The 15,592-nt window shown below is 45.5% G+C and overlaps 1 protein-coding gene across 1 annotated transcript in view; it reads right to left on the bottom strand.

The window, feature by feature from the left end:
• SMIM15 (small integral membrane protein 15) overlaps positions 1-7,723 on the bottom strand; it is a 34,086-nt gene extending 26,363 nt beyond the window's left edge. The window contains exon 1 of the mRNA XM_073584278.1: positions 7,556-7,723. The gene's annotated coding sequence lies outside the window, so the exon portion shown is untranslated. The remainder of the gene's footprint in view (positions 1-7,555) is intronic.
• Between the last annotated feature and the right edge of the window lie 7,869 nt (positions 7,724-15,592).

Here is a 15,592-nt window from a genome sequence, read left to right as displayed (position 1 = left end):
ATGACTGATATCACCTGTATATGCCGCAGATAACACAGAATCTGATATTTAGAATAAGTTATATCACAGCTCATCTCCTCCCCTTCCTGTACAATGAATGATATCAGCTCTATATAGAGGGGTTAACATAGGATCTGATATTCACAATAGGTGATGGCACAGCTCACCACCTCCTCCTCCTGTGTGAAGACTGACAACGGGATCTGATATTCACAATGATGGCACAGCTCACTTGTTCCCCCTTCCTGCACAACGACCTTTGCCCTGATTAGAGCATATAAAGTTTTTCATTTATCCAAGTCAGTCTATTGCTGCTAATGTCCAAGTGAAGGGAAAAAAAAGTTCTAAAAAAAAAAAAAACAACCTCTGATTTATAGGGGTTTTCAATTCAGGAAAGTAGACCCTAAATGCTCTAAGATACTAAACACAACCAACCAAGCAGCCATTTACCCTCGCCAGGTTTAGCTTCTCTGTTCAGGTCTTGGCCTTTTGGCAGCAGCGATGTGCATTACCAATGTAGCCAGTCACTGATCGCAGTGGCTTATGCTCTCTCTCTGAACTGTTTGGGGTCCACTTAGCTGAAAGTAAGAAAGCCTCTAAAGAATAGGCCTTTTTCTGATGACACATTCACTTTTATTGGTCTCTGCATTGTTGCTGGTGTTCTTGGCTCCAGAGAAGTTTGAGGCTGGGGACCTATGTAGCTGTGTCCTGAATGTCGCAGTGGGTTTCTGCTGCATGATGTGAATGGCCTGCTGATTGTTAATGACCGCACGGTTCTGCGTTATCTCTTGTGCAGGCTGATAAAGTATAATGTGGAGAGAAAAAAAAAAGTCCCATTCTATAGAATCAGGTTTCGGCACAAAAAATGCTGCAGGACCTGATACCTGCGTTTTTACGTGCATTTTCACAACCCACTCAAGTCAATGGGTGAAAAACACTGAAAGAAGTGACATGCTCTATTGTGCAAAAAAAACCCATACAATGCACAAAATACTGATGACAAAAAAAAACAAGGTGCGTGCATGAGATCTCGCAGACAATAATAATAATAAATAATTTTATTTCTATAGCGCCAACACTTTACATTATCGGGGGGACTTCTACAGACAATAGACATTACAGCATAGCAATAAACACATACAGTAGATCAAAACAGATGCCAAAAGGAATGAGGGCCCTGCACGCAAACTTACAATCTATAAGGGAAAAGGGGAGACACAAAAGGTGGATGGTAACAATTGCTTTTACTGTTTGGACCTTCCCTAGTGTAAGAATCCGGTGTTCCTGTTGAAGCATGAACCAGTTAACAGTCTAAATATGTAACAGTACAGACATAGAGGGCTATTAAATACATAAAGCATGTGGGAACATGATGCGAAGAACCTGGATATGGTAAAAAATTTTGAAAATGAGCCACGCAGGGATGGTTAATTCGTTGAGGCAATAGGCCAGTCTGAACAAATGTGTTTTTAAGGCACGCTTAAAACTGTGGGGATTAATCGTATTAGCCTGGGAAGTGCATTCCAAAGAAATGGCGCAGTACGTGAAAAGTCTTGGAGACGGGAGTGGGAGGTTCTGATTAATGAGGATGTTAACCTCAGGTCATTAGCAGAACGGAGGGCACGAGTAGGGTGGTAGACTGAGATGAGGCAGGAGATGTAGGGTGGTGCTGAGCCATGGAGCGCTTTGTGGGTGAGGGTAATACCGTAAGTTTATACTGAATTCTGGAGTGGATGGGTAACCAGTGTAAGGACTGGCACAAGGTAGAGGCATCGGTATAACGATTGGTGAGGAATAGACTTTGCTGGTACTGTAAAACGCAGTGGAAAATTAGCATAAAAGCAGCATTAAAATATACAGCAAAAACGCCCAGTGTAGTCTGAGAATTTTTAATTTTTTTTTAAATCTGTTAATGTGGAAAAAACTAGCAGAAAACCCTTTAAGTGCTGAGTGACAATCAGTTCTTGAACATATCTGAAATTTTTCACTGCACTGAGGTAACGTTTCTCCTAGTACTACTCCCATTCTTGTCATACACTGTTCTCACACATGCCATTGGTATTCTCATCCGCACACCCATGAATGCTGACAATAGTAGCCAGAAAATAGGAAGGTTTTCCATTACCGTGATCTCCACTACGGTCGTTGCCCTCTGAACCCAAGCGCTGGACTCAGACGAGAACTAATACATTTTGTTTGCTTTTGAAGAATAGAGCCAATGAAGATTAGATGCGGCTGCCAAACACAACTTCACATTGCTTATTCTGCAAGCAAAACTAATCCTCCAATTATCCTCCTATCGGCACAGAATGCAGGAACGGGACATTTTTGTCAGAGAAGAAAACATTTTTATAGCATTCTCATTACTTGGGAGACGACATATTTGTTTTAATTATTTCAGCTGTTGTTTTGTCGTGTTATAACATACAACCAGCGACATGAATTAGTCTGGAAGCCGAGCCCACATCCAGACATACAGTCACTGGACTCTAATGTTGTGTCCCAGCCGCCCACTGCAGGCAGGCCGACGGAGGCTCGTGCCATTTCCACGTTGCCTGGTCCTGCCCCGAGTTGTTGTGTTTTGTAACATATCCTATTTTAAATCAGAAGCGTATGCATCATTTTACAGTTTTATTAACCCTCATTTAAGAATCACCGTGCCTACTCCAGCCCTCGGTCACTGACTGCTTTCATGCCAAAACCCATTTTACCACTAACCCAATGTAACATGACTAACACATCATTTATAGCAACAAAACACAAGCCCCCCAGGACTGGACTTCTCATGGCTCAGACACAGGAGCAGGTAGAAAAGCCACAGTACAGCAGAGTGAAGGAGATTTGGTAAGATGTCATCCACATTGTGTGTAGGAACAATGCAGATATTATAGGGATATTCCCAAATGCTGGCTCCCACACCGATCTCAGAACGGGGCTCTGAATTGCTCAATTTATTGACTATGGGACTGAAAGAGTAAAGGGAACCAAACTTTAAAAGTGATCCTGACAGCAGATTCATGGCTCATTCAGACGTGGGATTTTTCCACTTGAAAAGAGACCAATTATTCTGATCGGAGTGAAAACTGAACTACACCGAGTACGGCCCAATATTTTCACGTACCCATTGACTTGCATTCTGATCGGATACGTCTCTGCGATCAAAATCACAGACATGAGAATAGCCCGATAGACTACCACAAGCACGAGTGCTATCTGTAAAAAACATGGACAGCGCTCGCATGTTAAAATCAGAAGTCTGAATCAGCCTTGATGCTGAATAAATCATAGATTTTAAAAAAAACTGAAGCACGACGGGTTTTTGAGAAAGTGGTAAGCCCCATTCATGGCCTAGCCCTAGAGCTTTATACACATGATGGTAGTAATTGGACGAGTGCTATCGATGGTTCTGATGTATAGCACTCGTCCCCATATTATTTTATGGGGCCATGAACATGTCCAATTTTTTCCTTAGACAGTGGTCCAAGGAAGAAACAAAAAAATTAAAATCGCAGCATGCACAATATCCCTCCGATAATCAGAAGGCACTCAGACATTCACATCTAAAAGGCCACTTAAAACATCAGACCGTGGTCTGATGTCACAGTAAAGGGAGATTTTTTTTTTTTACATTCTCCACATCTGAGAAAATCTTATCACACTGTGATCAAAGTCTGATCAGCATAATTGCACCGATTTTCTCAGATGACAGAAAACCAGTTGTGTGACCCTAGCCTTAGGATTGGTCATCAATATCTGTACAGTTCCAGCACCCACACCGATCAGCTGCTTTCTCCTACACTGTGTAGTTGCCAGGGTTGTGGATTCAGTAAGCCAAACTTCTAGCTCTACAGCACTGCCCCACTACTGAGCATGTACATAAAGCGCAGCACTGCCCCACTACTGAGCATGTACATAAAGCGCAGCACTGCCCCACTACTGAGCATGTACATAAAGCGCAGCACTGTCCCACTACTGAGCATGTACATAAAGCGCAGCACTGTCCCACTACTGAGCATGTACATAAAGCGCAGCACTGGCTCACTACTGAGCATGTACATAAAGCGCAGCACTGTCCCACTACTGAGCATGCACATAAAGTGCAGCACTGGCTCACTACTGAGCATGCACATAAAGTACAGCACTGGCTCACTACTGAGCATGTACATAAAGCGCAGCACTGCCCCACTACTGAGCATGTACATAAAGCGCAGCACTGCCCCACTACTGAGCATGTACATAAAGCGCAGCACTGCCCCACTACTGAGCATGTACATAAAGCGCAGCACTGGCTCACTACTGAGCATGTACATAAAGCGCAGCACTGCCCCACTACTGAGCATGTACATAAAGCGCAGCACTGCCCCACTACTGAGCATGTACATAAAGCGCAGCACTGCCCCACTACTGAGCATGTACATAAAGCGCAGCACTGCCCCACTACTGAGCATGTACATAAAGCGCAGCACTGCCCCACTACTGAGCATGTACATAAAGCGCAGCACTGCCCCACTACTGAGCATGTACATAAAGCGCAGCACTGCCCCACTACTGAGCATGTACATAAAGCGCAGCACTGCCCCACTACTGAGCATGTACATAAAGCGCAGCACTGGCTCACTACTGAGCATGTACATAAAGCGCAGCACTGGCTCACTACTGAGCATGTACATAAAGCGCAGCACTGGCTCACTACTGAGCATGTACATAAAGCGCAGCACTGGCTCACTACTGAGCATGTACATAAAGCGCAGCACTGGCTCACTACTGAGCATGTACATAAAGCGCAGCACTGGCTCACTACTGAGCATGCACATAAAGCGCAGCACTGGCTCACTACTGAGCATGCACATAAAGCGCGGCACTGGCTCACTACTGAGCATGCACATAAAGCGCAGCACTGGCTCACTACTGAGCATGCACATAAAGCGCAGCACTGGCTCACTACTGAGCATGTACATAAAGCGCAGCACTGGCTCACTACTGAGCATGTACATAAAGCGCAGCACTGGCTCACTACTGAGCATGTACATAAAGCGCAGCACTGGCTCACTACTGAGCATGCACATAAAGCGCAGCACTGGCTCACTACTGAGCATGCACATAAAGCGCGGCACTGGCTCACTACTGAGCATGCACATAAAGCGCAGCACTGGCTCACTACTGAGCATGCACATAAAGCGCGGCACTGGCTCACTACTGAGCATGCACATAAAGCGCAGCACTGGCTCACTACTGAGCATGCACATAAAGCGCAGCACTGGCTCACTACTGAGCATGCACATAAAGCGCAGCACTGGCTCACTACTGAGCATGCACATAAAGCGCAGCACTGTCCCACTACTGAGCATGTACATAAAGTGCAGCACAGATTCATCTCTATTAAAAGTCGAGATCCTTAGATCAGGAACAGAACAGACATTTATAGGACATTTCATAACTTTACCAAATTATTATGAAAACGTGTATGGCACATACTGCATTGTACGACTGAACCCAATTTATTATATATGTGAGGAGTCGCAGTTGGTCCATTTTATACTGACTCCACCAAAATCCACACCAACTTTACAGCCCTGATAGTTGTGCAAAGTGCAGCTGTGCTCCTATTTAATGAAATAGGAGGTCTTTACCAGAGCTGTCTGACAAGTAATGTGTCCCACATGATGTTTGGGGCCGCACAAACCTCCACATTATTCTGCACATGTGAGGATTCTAGCTGCTACACGTGCCCTAGAATTATACAGGAGCAATCAAAATGAAAAGTAGCTTTCAAAACCTATTACATAATTAAAAAGCATGCTGGTAACAATCGTAGCCCTGAACTCCATCACCGGGCGGCATTGTCTGCTGCAACCTCATGTCATTCACCGCAAAGTCACCGCCTGTCATCCACCTTGATAGATTGTTGCTGATCAATCAATCATGGAAGGCCACAGTGATGACAGCAGCAGCTTGTGACTGGCCACTGAGCCTCAGTCATGTGTCATAATGCTAAGGGAAACAGGAGCATGGCAGAAGGGCACAGGATGGCAAGAATTAGGGGCATCCTTCAAAGAGAAAGTCTGAGACTATTAAAAAAAAAGAAACAGTGGCATGTTCAGATATTGCAACAAGTTCAGGCACAGAAAATATGCCAATAAAAAGCTTAGAAAACGAGAATATAGAAATGCAAAACACTTTGCCGCTTATACGTCTGCTTTTTTTTTTAACATGCCGTGCTATCACCATTTAGCGCTGACCTGTGGCAGGTCTAACTGCAAATTGGCAACAGACAAACGAGACTGTACCCAAGATGTCTACCACGGATTCCTGAGCGTAGAGGTCTCCAAGGTGTGTACTCTGTATATCTGTTCCCCACAGCTGCAACAGGCGAACGCGGCAAAGTACCGTAAGCGGCACGTGATGAAATTTAAAAAAAAATAAACGCTTTCAAATCCTCAACCGCTCTAGTGGTCCCTGCAGCAATGACCTCATCTACAGTCATGTGACCTCTGCAGCCAATCACTGGCATTCCGTAGAATTCAGTGATTCGCTGCAGCATTCACATGGTCATACCTGACATCACCGCTGTAGGTAAAGTATTCTGAAGTCAACAGACGGCACAGCGCGGCCTGGAGAAAGCAAACGGTGCAAAATGTTTAGTGAAAGTTGCAAAAGTGATTTTTAGCCCCACCCACATGCACTTAAAGGGAAGTCCGAAGCTAAAGGTGAGCATTATACTAAATGTTTGTTGAACTAATTTAATATTCTAACCACTTTATTAATCCTCTTTCTTCTCTAACCTCCCATATTTTTTTTTTTACTTCAAATGAGGTTTCGTTTGAGTATCCCAGCATCCACTGGGAATTCTGCCACAAGACGTCATCAGGAAGCTGGGGCTGCAGTCACTGGCAGAGCTGTCATCTCTGTTTCATGGGCAGCATCAAGTCTTGATTCCTACATCTGGTCAGTGCGAGATCCCTGCTCTATGGGCCTTTGAACGTACAGTGACAGTGCGCTCCCTACACCGAATCGATGAGCCCGCAAGAGAGCGCACAGACAGTGAGCATTGTAAGGAGAGAACGCAGCAAGCAGTGGAGAGCTGGGACTAGCCCTGCATCCAAAGCAGAGGTCACCGAGAACGCTTCTTTTCAGGGTGGGAACAACAGCTGCCGCAGCGAGCGCACTGTGACCACAGCCTAGCCCCTGATGGAAGTCTACCACTGCATGACAAGGGCGACTCCTGCAAAACGTCATAGGGGGAAAGCAGACAGGAAGTCAGAGAGGGGCCGGTGGGGATATTTTAATGAAGCATATTAGAAAACTGATTAGATTATTACATTAAATACAATATTTAGGATTAAATTGAACTTTGGTTTCAGACAATCACTTTAAGAAAAAAAGTCCCCAAAAGGTGGACAACCGCTTTAAGGCATTTGTGGGATACTACTGTAATGCTTTATTTACACAACTGCGCCGCCCGCTAATTACAGGCGTGTGACCCGACTACACCTAGTGAAGACCTTAACAAACTAAATCTCCCAAAGCGTCCCTGCAGCGTCGGCCGGGAACATACCAGGCAGCTCATGAAGCCGCACACAGCACCGGAGGAGGAAGCGGGGACTGTCGCCGAGCGCGGACTCCTTCCTGCCAGCAGCGCTGCTCCTGCCACAAGCACTTCCTAGAATCAGCACGTAACAAGCCCTGTGATTGGACATCGCACGCCCTCGCTACATGGGCGTAAAGTAAGCTGTGCGGTGATTGGTCAATGATAGGTACCAACCAGGAAGGTTTCATTGAATCGAAAGTGTCATCCAATGTGAACGCGTGACGTCCGAGGAGGGGGGGATGGACCCTGCGCGCGGATGACTTGCGTTGTTGTGTGTTTTTTTTTCACCAGTTTAAGACCAGGACATTTACTCCCGATCCCTGACCAGGCACACTTTGTTTTGTTTTGGTTTTTTTCATACATGCGGTTTAGAAAGGCTAGAACATTGTTCGGATATTTACGTCATTTTTTGCGGTTTTTTTTCTTAATACGTGAAGCTTAATTTTCTTCTTTTTTATGCTAATATCAGGCAATTTCAGAGGGAAATAAGTGTTTTTTCCACTTTGTATTTTCATCCAGACAATTACATTTAATAATTTATTCCCCGCTCTGAAGCAATTGTAATATATTGGACTTTTAGTGGCATACTAATTGGTTATTTATTTTCATTTATTTTACACATTGTTCCCGTCATAAAAGATATGTATATAGTTTGTTGTTTTTTTGTGGGGGTGAGGGGGGCATTTAAATATTGAAATATTTTTCTGTTCATCTCATTTCCCTTGTAACTGGGGCCGGTATATTTTCCCCAGTTACAGTGGAGTTATAGCAGAGCTGTCTCCTGTGACGTGCAGCTCCTGCTCTGTCCCTACATACAGCCATCACATGAGCACTGTGTGTGAAGGGGGGAGTGCCGTCACCACTGCTACATGCTATATACACAGGGCAGAGATGGTAATAAGCCGTCCCAAGGACCGCCTTGTCTGCCCTTATTCACACAGACGTCAACTTTGACACATGATAAGGGTATTAATACTAGACATTGTAGGACCCCCCGACCACAGACTCACCTTGTCGATGGTGGGACGGCTTTAATGCTATGTTTGATCAAATACAGTATTACTAAGAACTCTGTATGATTTAAATGCACTTTTGCTTTTACTTATTTAATTATAGCAGGGTTTTTTTCATTCTGTCTTTTGTAGGTTTTTGTTTCTATGGACATAGCAGCCTTTTCTTGAAAAATTGTTTTTATTGGATTTTTGCAATAAAGCTTCATCATTTTTATTCCTTGAGCTGGACTTCTACTTTTTCGTGTACATGTAATACACTGACTCACCAGTGATGTCTGTAGTTAAAGTCCTTCAACCTCGCTTTTCTTCTTCAACCAGCACAGATCGCCATCACTTCTTCCAGCAAGGACTTGTCTCTGCAAAAAATAACATCAATAGCTGATCGCTTCCAGAGCACGTTCCCCACTTTCCCCCTGACTTCTACACTACGTCAGATGAAGAAAAAAAGCGACATAGTACCGCCCTGCACAGTAACAGGACCTCCCTTTTGTTCCCTACATGGAAAACAGTTTCCTAAAAAGTAAATGATATTACAGTAGTAATAATGTCCCTAATTGGACCCTAAAGAAATTATGTTCCCCACATGTCACCATAAACTAATATATCATGTTCCTCATTCTGGCCCTCGAACAGTAATTAAGTCCCTCATCCTGGCCCCCTTTATTTAATAATCTCACCCAGCCTTGCCCCCTATATTTAATAATATGCCCCAGCCTGGCCCCCTTTATTTAATAATATGCCCCAGCCTGGCTCCCTTTATTTTCTAATATGCCCCAGCCTGGCCCCCTTTATTTTATAATATGCCCCAGCCTGGCCCCCTTTATTTTGTAATATGCCCCAGCCTAGCCCCCTATGTCCCTTGTCCTGCCTGGCCCCAGATATCCATCCCGCTTCCTCAGCTATACATACTGACTCACATATGTCCCATGTCCTGGCCCCCCCATATATATGCATCCTGGTCCCTTGTCCTGCCCCCCTCCCTCTTAAATCCATCTAGGCCCCCCCTATATATGCATCCTGGCTCCCCATACAGTATATCCATCCTGGTCCCTTGGCCTGCCACTCACCTATATATGCATTCTGACCCCCTCATTTATATCCATCCTGCCCCCCATCCATATATCTATTCTACCCCCATATATCCATCCTGGCCCCCCCATATAAATGCATCCTGGTCCCTTGTTCTGCCCCCCATAAATCCATCCTGCCCCCTGTATGTGTATCCATCCTGGCCCCTTGTCTTGCCCCTGGACCCCATGTGTATCCATCCTGGCCACCCCCGTATGTGTATCCATCCTGACCCCCTTCCCCCCTGTATATGTATACATCCTGGCCATCACTGTATATATATATCCATCCTGGCCCCTTCCCCCGTATATATATCCATCCTGGCCCTTTCCCCCGTATATATATATCCATCCTGGCCCCTTCCCCCGTATATATATCCATCCTGGCCCCTTCCCCCGTATATATATCCATCCTGGCCCCTTTCCCCGTATATATATCCATCCTGGCTCCTGGCCCCTTCCCTTGTATATATATCCTGGCCCCTTCCCCCATATATATATATCCATCCTGGGCCCCTTCCCACTGTATAGATATATCCTGTGCCCCTTCCCCCCCATATACAGTGGGGCAAAAAAGTATTTAGTCAGTCAGCAATAGTGCAAGTTCCACCACTTAAAAAGATGAGAGGCGTCTGTAATTTACATCATAGGTAGACCTCAACTATGGGAGACAAACTGAGAAAAAAAAATCCAGAAAATCACATTGTCTGTTTTTTTTTCATTTTATTTGCATATTATGGTGGAAAATAAGTATTTGGTCAGAAACAAGCAATCAAGATTTCTGGCTCTCACAGACCTGTAACTTCTTCTTTAAGAGTCTCCTCTTTCCTCCACTCATTACCTGTAGTAATGGCACCTGTTTAAACTTGTTATCAGTATAAAAAGACACCTGTGCACACCCTCAAACAGTCTGACTCCAAACTCCACTATGGTGAAGACCAAAGAGCTGTCAAAGGACACCAGAAACAAAATTGTAGCCCTGCACCAGGCTGGGAAGACTGAATCTGCAATAGCCAACCAGCTTGGAGTGAAGAAATCAACTGTGGGAGCAATAATTAGAAAATGGAAGACATACAAGACCACTGATAATCTCCCTCGATCTGGTGCTCCACGCAAAATCCCACCCCGTGGGGTCAGAATGATCACAAGAACGGTGAGCAAAAATCCCAGAACCACGCGGGGGGACCTAGTGAATGAACTGCAGAGAGCTGGGACCAATGTAACAAGGCCTACCATAAGTAACACACTACGCCACCATGGACTCAGATCCTGCAGTGCCAGACGTGTCCCACTGCTTAAGCCTGTACATGTCCGGGCCCGTCTGAAGTTTGCTAGAGAGCATTTGGATGATCCAGAGGAGTTTTGGGAGAATGTCCTATGGTCTGATGAAACCAAACTGGAACTGTTTGGTAGAAACACAACTTGTCGTGTTTGGAGGAAAAAGAATACTGAGTTGCATCCATCAAACACCATACCTACTGTAAAGCATGGTGGTGGAAACATCATGCTTTGGGGCTGTTTCTCTGCAAAGGGGCCAGGACGACTGATCCGAGTACATGAAAGAATGAATGGGGCCATGTATCGTGAGATTTTGAGTGCAAACCTCCTTCCATCAGCAAGGGCATTGAAGATGAAACGTGGCTGGGTCTTTCAACATGACAATGATCCAAAGCACACCGCCAGGGCAACGAAGGAGTGGCTTCGTAAGAAGCATTTCAAGGTCCTGGAGTGGCCTAGCCAGTCTCCAGATCTCAACCCTATAGAAAACCTTTGGAGGGAGTTGAAAGTCCGTGTTGCCAAGCGAAAAGCCAAAAACATCACTGCTCCAGAGGAGATCTGCATGGAGGAATGGGCCAACATACCAACAACAGTGTGTGGCAACCTTGTGAAGACTTACAGAAAACGTTTGACCTCTGTCATTGCCAACAAAGGATATATCACAAAGTATTGAGATGAAATTTTGTTTCTGACCAAATACTTATTTTCCACCATAATATGCAAATAAAATGAAAAAAAAACAGACAATGTGATTTTCTGGATTTTTTTTTCTCAGTTTGTCTCCCATAGTTGAGGTCTACCTATGATGTAAATTACAGACGCCTCTCATCTTTTTAAGTGGTGGAACTTGCACTATTGCTGACTGACTAAATACTTTTTTGCCCCACTGTATATATCCATCCTGGGCCCCTTCCCCCTGTATATATATCCATCCTGGGCCCCTTCCCCCTGTATATATATACATCCTGGGCCCCTTCCCCCTGTATATATATCCATCCTGGGCCCCTTAACCCTGTATATATATATATATATATCCTGGGCCTCTTCCCCCTGTATATACTGTATATATATCCTCGGCCCCTCCCCCCCGTATATATATATCCATCCTGGGCCCCTTCCCCCTGTATATATATCCATCCTGGGCCCCTTCCCGTGTATATATATCCATCCTGGCCCCTTCCCCCATATATATATATCCTGGGCCCCTTCCCCCTGTATATATATATCCATCCTGCCCCCCCCCCGTATATATATCCATCCTGGCCCCTTCCCCCTGTATATATATCCATCCTGGGCCCCTTCCCCTGTATATATATCCATCCTGGGCCCCTTCCCCTGTATATATATCCATCCTGGCCCCTTCACCCTGTATATATATCCATCCTGCCCCCTCCTGTATATATATCCATCCTGGGCCCCTTCCCACTTATATATATACATCCTGGCCCTTCCCCCATATATATATATATATATATATATATATATCCTGGGCCCCTTCCCCCTGTATATATATCCATCCTGGGACCACCCTGTATATATATCCATCCTGGGCTCCCCCCTGTATATATATCCATCCTGGCCCCTTCCCCTGTATATATATCCATCCTGGGCCCCCTCCCTGTATATATATCCATCCTGGCCCCTTCCCCCTGTATATGTATCCATCCTGGGCCCCCCCCCTGTAAATATCTATACATCCTGGCCCCCCCCTGTATATATAACCATCGTGGGCCCCCCTGTATATATATATCCATCCTGGCCCCCCTGTATATATATATCCAATCTGGCCCCCCCTGTATATATATATATATCCATCCTGGCCCCTTCCCCTTGTATATATATCCATCCTGCCCACCCCCTGTATATATATCCATCCTGGGGCCCCCGTGTATATATATCCATCCTGGCCCCTTCCCCCTGTATATATATCCATCCTGGCCCCCGCCTGTATATATAGCCATCCTGGGCCCCTTCCCCCTGTTTATATACAGTATATATATCCATCCTGGGCCCCTTCCCCCTGTATATATATCCATCCTGGGCCCCTTCCCGCGTATATATATCCATCCTGGCCCCTTCCCCCATATATATATATATCCTGGGCCCCTTCCCCCTGTATATATATCCATCCTGGGCCCCCCCGTATATATATCCATCCTGGGCCCCTTCCCGCATATATATATCCATCCTGGCACCTTCCCCTATATATATATATCCTGGGCCCCTTCCCCCTGTATATATATATCCATCCTGCCCCCCCCCGTATATATATCCATCCTGGCTCCTTCCCCCTGTATATATATCCATCTTGGGCCCCCCCTGTATATATATCCATCCTGGGCCCCTTCCCCCGTATATATATCCATCCAGGCCCCCCTGTATATATATCCATCCTGGCCCCCCTGTATATATATCCATCCTGGCCTCCCCTGTATATATATCCATCCTGGGCCCCCCGTACATATATCCATCCTGGGCTCCCCCCTGTATATATATCCATCCTTGGCTCCCCCCTGTATATATATCCATCCTGCCCCCTCCTGTATATATATCCATCCTGGCCCCCCCTGTATATATATCCATCCTGGCCTCCCCTGTATATATATCCATCCTGGGCCCCCCTGTATATATATCCATCCTGGGCTCCCCCTGTATATATATCCATCCTGGGCTCCCCCCTGTATATATATCCATCCTGGCCCCTTCCCCTGTATATGTATCCATTCCTGGCCCCCCCCCTGTATATATATCCATCCTGGCCCCTTCCCCCTGTATATATATCCATCCTGGCCCCTTCCCCCTGTATATATATCCATCCTGGCCCCCCCCCTGTATATATATATATCCATCGTGGGCCCCCCTGTATATATATATCCATCCTAGCCCCCCCTGTATATATATCCAACCTGGCCCCCCCTGTATATATATCCATCCTGGCCCCTTCCCCCTGTATATATATCCATCCTGCACCCCTTGTATATATATCCATCCTGGGCCCCCCCTGTATATATATATCCATCATTGCCCCTTCCCCCTGTATATATATCCATCCTGGCCCCTTCCCCCTGTATATATCCATCCTGGGCCCCCCCTGTATATATATATCCATCCTGGCCCCTTCCCCCTGTATATATATCCATCCTGGGCCCCCCCTGTATATATATCCATCCTGGGCCCCCCCTGTGTATATATATATCCATCCTGGCCCCCCTGTATATATATATCCATCCTGGGCCCCCCCTGTATATATCCATCCTGGCCCCTCCTGTATATATATCCATCCTGACCCCTTCCCCTTATGAGAGAGGGAGAAAGAATTAAAAAAAAACAAAAAACATTGCACTTACCTGCCTGCGCTCCCAGCGGCGTCCTCCTCCTCCTGCTCTGCATGTCGGCACGCTCATACTAAAATGGCCGCCAACATAGCAGAGGCCAGTGAATGTGTGCACCCGGCTCATGACACTGAGCGCACACTTGTTAGTATCGATCGGGACGTGCGCCGCAGCGGTTCAGGTAATGAACGCTGCGAGCGCGCGTCCCTGCACATAGCGGCGGCCTGCGCTTTTGAAGGCCCGCGCCCTTAAAACCGCAGACTTTTTTTTTCTTCTTCTTCTGCTGCTGCTTCTGTCCTTCCCGGGCCCACCGGGGGAATCCCCGGCAACCCACCAGGCCAGACCGATGCTGTCTAAATGTATATACATACACAAAAGAGACTGTCTGGCAATTTTTGGCCTAAAAACACTTGCCCATGAGTGTCACGGCCCATTTTTAGGCTTGGGTCTCATGTAATACTGTTAAAACTTAAAGGGGTTGTCCAGGCCATTGGCACAGGGAACAATCACTGGTAGAGGGAAGAATGAATTCAATGAATTCAATGAAATTTCAGCACATTCTTGATGCAAACATAACACCATCTGTAAAAAAGCTGAAGTTGAAAAGAGGATGGCTTCTACAAATGGATATTGATCTTAAACACAAGTCAAAATCCACACTAGACTACCTCAAAAGGTGCAAGCTGAAGGTTTTACAATGGCCCTCACAGTCCCCGATCTGAACATCGTTCAAAATGTGTGGCTAGACTTCAAAATAGCAGTGCATGCAAGACGACCCAGGAAATTCACGGAACTGGAAGAATTTTCCAAGGAAGAACAGATAAAAATTCCTCAAACAAGAATTGAAAGACTCTTGCCTGCTGTTACAGGCTGTTGGGAGGTCATACAGGCACGTGGAGGCCACAAACACTACTGAGCGTCTTTTCCTTGTCATGAGGCATTTCCACTGAAGTTGGATCAGTCTGTAATTTGATTTTCCACTTTGATTTTGAGTATCCTTCCAAATCCAGACCTCCATGGGATATTCATTTTGATTTACATTGATAATTGTTATGTTTTATTGTTCTGAACACATTCCACTATGCAACTGGAATATTTAATTCAGAGATATCTAGGATGTGGTATTTTAGTGTTCCCTTTATTTGTTTGAGCAGTGTATTTTTTCACCTAAAATACAAAGGAAATGTGTCATCCATAACTTTTGGCCTTTTAGAGATCATTTCACCGTCAACTTGCTTAACTGTTCACAATAACAGTACTTGAAAACAATTACAGTAACTTTGACCAGGGGTGCCCAAATATTTGCATGCCACT

This window comes from Dendrobates tinctorius, unplaced genomic scaffold (assembly GCF_039654945.1).
Source record: "Dendrobates tinctorius isolate UK_male_01 unplaced genomic scaffold, ASM3965494v1 ptg000083l, whole genome shotgun sequence".
Taxonomy (NCBI): domain Eukaryota; kingdom Metazoa; phylum Chordata; class Amphibia; order Anura; family Dendrobatidae; genus Dendrobates; species Dendrobates tinctorius.
Note: the sequence above shows the minus strand (reverse complement) of the source record. Positions and strands in the feature narration are given on the sequence as shown.